Raw genomic sequence first — 6,161 nt, forward strand, 5'->3', positions numbered from 1 at the left:
TATTGAGCACTCTTATGAAACATCGTTAAATGATTTGATTTTATCTCTATGTTTAACCTGGAGATATATGTATACGCACACACACACACATATATATATATATATATATATATATAATTTAACAAATTTTATGATATATATATATATATCATAAAATTTGGTAAATTGTTTATGAAAGAAAAAAAAATGAAAGTTTTATAGACAAATAGAAAATCATTTAAGAAACTTGAAACAAAGTAAAATTTATATAATTTAAAAAAAAAAACATTAATGGAAGGTAGTACGAGGAAAAAAACAAATTACAGAAAGTTTTAAAATAATGCATAAATTTGCATATCTATTCACTTTTAAAATAAAAAATAAAACAGATAAAAATTAAAAAAAAAAATCACCAAAAATAAGTTTTTAAAGACAAAACCATTTTATTAATTTAAGAAACATTTTTTGAAAATTAATTTGAAATTAAATTCTAATTTAATTTAAACTTTAACCCCTAACAGCATTTAAGAAAATTAAAATTTTTTATACGATACTAATTTTAATTTTGTAATAAAGACAAAAATATGTTTATAAAAACAAATGCAATGCAAATATTTAATAAAAAAAAATTAAAATTTAAAAAACAAGCATCATAAAACATACCTTACCAAAAAAAAACAAAAAACAAAAAAACTCTGGGTTCAATTGTACTAAAGAAAATATTAGACTTATCAATTCCATCCTAATAAAATCGATTCTTTGCTTATAGATAATATTTCTTATTCATTTATTTTATTTTTTTTGTTTTCCTGAAATAAAATTTATTTTTAATATATATAAATTTGAACCTTTTGTTTTGTTTGAAACTTTATTACTAAATTATCGTTGGACTTTAACCTTTTCATTTCTGCCTTTAAATTTAAGATTTATTGTATAGATATGAAAAAAATGTTCAAAGTATATTTTTGCATTAAAAAAGTTTATTTTTTAAATAAAATTTTAAAACAGCAAAAAATATTTTTGGTGTAATGGCCGCCAGCGATTAAAACATTGAATTAAAGTTTCGAAAGGCAAAAGTTAATTAGAAGTTTATTTCCGCATACGAAATACAATTAAGACTATCCAATGGGAGATATCCAAACGATGGCTACAATATATCAATACATTTATTTCAAATAATTTATAATTATTAAAATTAAATAAAGTCTTAATAATTTTGAAAATAAATATGCAGTTATAAAAATGTTTTTATAAACTTAATCGATTTAATTATACTTAAGATAATTTCAGATATAAAAAAAAATTAAAAATGCTATTTTGTAAGTTATTTAAAAAAAGAAAAGGGGTTTAATTTGATTTTAATAGTAAAAAAAAAAGAATTAAAGATAAAAAAAATAATTAATGGTAAAAAAACGTGTATGAATTTTGAATACAATTTTCTAAGAGAGGAGTTTTAATACTGAAATGAAAATGAGTATTTGTTCAAAACAATTGCGTTTGAATCGATAGGATACTTTTTTTAAATTCAAATACGTGTAAAACTATGCTAAAAAAAAAAAAAGGAAGTATATTATATTATACTTGGACTAAGTATACAAAAAATAAAATTAGAAATAGAGAGTAGGCCGACATATGGGTGTGCATTTTATAGAGGAAACTAAAAAAAAAAAAAGCAGGTGCTTTCTTTACCCCTCTCTGCATATAATAATCAAGCAACCCAAATTATATGGTTTAGTATTAAAATAAACACAAAATTAATAAAATATATAATCATATTAAACATAAGTAAATATGAAAACCATTTTAAAACACAAAAATAGGATAAAATGTGCGAGTTTATATGGAGATATACGAGACACAGCTCTATCTTAAAATGTAGGTTTTTCGCAAGAGTTATACGATTGAGAGAAACGGAATAGATTCAGAAAAATATTTAAGTTTATTAAAAAAAAAAAAAAAAATTTTGTTAAAAAAAAACGGCTCACTACAGATAGATGGGTGTTTAATATATTCATATATCCTAAAAAAAATAGAGTAGGAAAATTAATAAAAGTGATTTTGTATACAATCAAAGACGTTGTACTCAGAATGCGAGAAAGTGGAGACAAGAGACTCCATTAATAAGGAAAAATTGAAAAGGCGATTTACTTCGTTACTGCAAATAAGCAAATTACTCCTAATCTACTCTTCAGATATTCAAATAAACATTCGAAAATAAAAGATTAATGGTTTACTTTTGTATTGCAAATATATTTTATGCATTTAAAACTGAATTTATTTGATTGTATCAAGTCTGGCGAAACCTAGTAGCAGTGTTCATTGCCCAGTCGACAAAGAAAAACTACTACTTATATCTATATCAAGTTTATTTAAGCAAACGAAAAAAAGAAATTAGTATTTTTTTAAAAATTATATATGCATAAATATATTAATTCAACTTTCAATTAAAATCAAAACAAACCAAATAAAAAGATTCACCATATCTAAATATGCAATTATATACATAAACTTGGTGGAAAAATAATGAAACCATTACATAAACAAGAACGTCGTAGGCAGTTTTAAAAAGGACAAAAAAAAAGTAAATGAAAATTTGAAAAGGAATTTTAACCTTGCAGATATAAATAGTTAATTATATACAAAAAAAAAAAAAATTTATATACAATTTAATAATAAAAGAACTAAGGTGACTCAACCGAGAAATAAATTAAACAATTAGAAGGGGAGGGGATGTTTTCTATTTTTTCGTATTATCTACTATTAGTTATTCTTCATAAAAAAAAAATTAGAAACTATTATTTTCAATATATAAAAATCAATTTGCGTGGAAGATCTTTGCTAGAAATAATATTTAAATAAATAAATAGAAAATATTATGAAGTCTTTACTTTCTTCTAGGTTCTGGTAGTTACAATTGAATACAGCTCTTTATAAAATCGATAAATATTTTTGGTAGGTTTGTTATGGGGAATAAAAATTCAATTAATAAAGGGCCAATATGTAATTATAATGCTTTTTTTTTTTAATGTTTATTGTAGAGGAAAAGAGAATGATACTAATAAAAAAAAAAACCTCAAAGGGAGAAAATAAGTAAAAGTACAGACCCTGGATGGAATTTATACGAACTATGAATAATAAAACTGAGCCCCCATTTTGTAACCATGCTATTTAGATATTAATTGTAGGCAGTACTCTTAATAAACGAAATATATAGATCTTTGATATATATATATATATATATATATATATATATATATAATTTTTTCAAGAAAAGTATGGCAAAATTTATGGACTACCTATAAACATAATTTTACTAGGTTTCCTATGATATGAGCCATTTATTGAAACTCCACGGAATAAAGAAAAAACTTCAAATATTTATATTTCTTGTCGAAGAATAAATTTATCGTAAATATTTAATTTACAAAATTTAATTCCAAACACACACACACACACTTAAGATCTTTAAGGCGCACACGTTATATACATGCAATGCAAATGCATACATATCTATCTTTATCCACACACAAGTATATATATATCTTTTTTTAAGCATATATATTTTTAAACCATACACACATTATATGTATTTTGTAGGCACAAATAAATTGCACATATATTTATATCTAGTTTGGTGCATAGAAAGATCTTCGCTAAACACGCATATATATATATATATATATATATATATATATATATATATATATATGCGCGTGTATATATACATACATACCTATATAAATCCACATAGATCTTTGCTACATATATAAAGGGGAAAAGGATTTGTAATTATACATATTTCAAATAAAAATGTTTCTCCTAATCACACACACACACACACATATATATATATATATATATATATATATATATATATATATATGAAGGGAGAAAAATATATATACCTACCCGATCTCTACGTATCAGGTCGCGAATGAGAGGCGTGTTAAAATATCTATGTAATATACATAGATTGATTTCTCCTAAGAAAGGGCTTTAGAAGGTTGGGCAAATGGTTACTCTCTTTTTTTAAATATATATACATATATGTATGTGTGTATGTATGTATATATATATATATATATATATATATATAAATAAAAAAAAAAAAAGAAAAACTGGAATGAATGTGGCTGCCTGAGCAAATGGGGGAGTGCTTTCTAATATTCTCTTCAACTCCGACTTAAGTCTCAGTAGTAGCAGCAGCAGCGTGAACAACTTGGACAGTCGACTACACATTGGACGGCCATTGTGTTGTTATATATTGAATACACAGATCGGCCACACAAGCCAATAAACAAATCATACAGGCAGTAGGATCACGACACACACAAATCTAATAAACAAATAAAACAATAATACAATAAATAAACATATGTAAAAAAAAAATAAACAAAACAACCCATCCCCCCCGCAAAATAACAAACAACAAAAAAAAAACAAGGCTACCTCTTGGGAAATTAAAAACTAATATATCCTTTTCATTCGTTTCGGGGATTAAATATATAGCTCCAGGCTAATGGCCGAATTTTCGTAGTCCGTCTTGGTCAAATAAATTAAACATTTATGTTGATCTATCCCTCCCCCTCTTTTCTAAAACTTAGAAAAAAAATATATAAATTGATCATTTTATATTAAATAAACATATTTTTTTTTTCTTTGAAATTATCACATTCGTTGAATCATGTTTAGTTTAGTCTATATATTATTTATTCAATAAAAATTATTTAATAAAAAATAAATAAAATAAAAAACCTCGATAAACAATTAGTTCTAGATTTTTATATTTTCTCCAAGCGGATCGTATAACAGCTAAATGTATTTAAATCTACGTGTAATAAGACTAAGAATAACCTTTCTTCCTTTTTAGTAGTATTATATACAAATAGTCGAGGAAAGAGAAGAAGGGAGGGTGAAGTATTCATGAAAAGAAAGAAGAAGAAAAAAGATTTAAATAATTAATTTCGATTTTTCCCCCCATCGACAACTGTTTTATCGGAAAGATCAATCATTCAATATTCGATACAGTCTTTGAAAAATCCGAGAAAGGAACTTACCGATGAAAATCCCGTGTAAAATGAAAACCATGATCTCAAAAGAAATTCCAACGCTTGGGAGTGTAGTTTTTTTTCATACGTCACCGGTGAAGAACCAAAGTTTGTCCCTTTCTCAAATAACAACCCGGTGTCTTTTACCTTTTTCCCCTCTTTTTTTTTTTTTTGTCTTCTTTAAGTTATTTCTGACCAATGTCTATTGAACACAATAGCAAACCACTCTTAATATTCGTCTATTTCCATTAGCTGTAATTCTATACGGACATTGTACATTGCCAGCGAAAAATCCATTGATCCGGGAGCATAACCATTGGTCCAGGAGTTATAATTTCCTTATGCTAATTCTTTTAAGTTATTACCCAGGTTAGGTTTGCGTAGCTTCTCCAGTCGAGGGAGACAGTACGAAGAGAGAGAGAGAGAAGGAATTAAAGAAATTAAGTAGAATCATGTGAAAGGAACAAAATGCATTCCTTCCATATTATTACTGTTACTACAGAAAATAAATACTTTATTGTGGCCATCCTTCTCTTCCCCATTTTTTTTTTCACTTAAATATTGCAATGTTGTTTGCTACTGCTAGAACTTGCGACATTATTTTTTTTCCTTTCCTTGCATTATACTTAATTGGATTGCGGGTGTTTTCCGAAGAAAAGAAGGCTGTGTATGTTTTCAGCGTCCCAAATTCTCTTTTCGAAACGCCATTCTATACGATTTATTCGAATTATAGCTTTAAACTTACATTGCAAGATGTAGCAAAGTAAAAAAGAAAAATTGATTATATATATATATATATATATATATATATATATATATATATATATGTGTGTGTGTGTGTGTGTGTGTGTGTGTGTATTTTAGGCATTCATAAATACACACACACACACACACACACACACACACACACATTTATATTTATACATCATATATTTCCAGAAAATCAAGGCGACCAAATATAAAATGAGAACATCATATGGTGTATTTCCTTATGCGTTTACAATTGTTTCATAACTGTTTGGACAAATTATCTAATTTGATATTAATTATTGGTGCTTATGCAGTTTAGTGCTATTGTTGTTGTTGTTGTTTATTATTATTATTATTATTATTATTATTATTATTATTATTATT

The 6,161-nt window shown here is 25.4% G+C and overlaps 1 protein-coding gene across 1 annotated transcript in view; it reads right to left on the minus strand.

Annotated features, from left to right (window-relative positions):
- The window catches only part of LOC145246136 (uncharacterized), a 93,408-nt gene extending 87,962 nt beyond the window's left edge, over nucleotides 1-5,446 (minus strand). The window contains exon 1 of the mRNA XM_080107985.1: nucleotides 5,037-5,446. The gene's annotated coding sequence lies outside the window, so the exon portion shown is untranslated. The remainder of the gene's footprint in view (nucleotides 1-5,036) is intronic.
- Nucleotides 5,447-6,161: the final 715 nt, after the last annotated feature.

Source organism: Euprymna scolopes, chromosome 23 (genome assembly GCF_053919585.1).
Source record: "Euprymna scolopes isolate OS-2025 chromosome 23, ASM5391958v1, whole genome shotgun sequence".
Lineage (NCBI taxonomy): Eukaryota > Metazoa > Mollusca > Cephalopoda > Sepiida > Sepiolidae > Euprymna > Euprymna scolopes.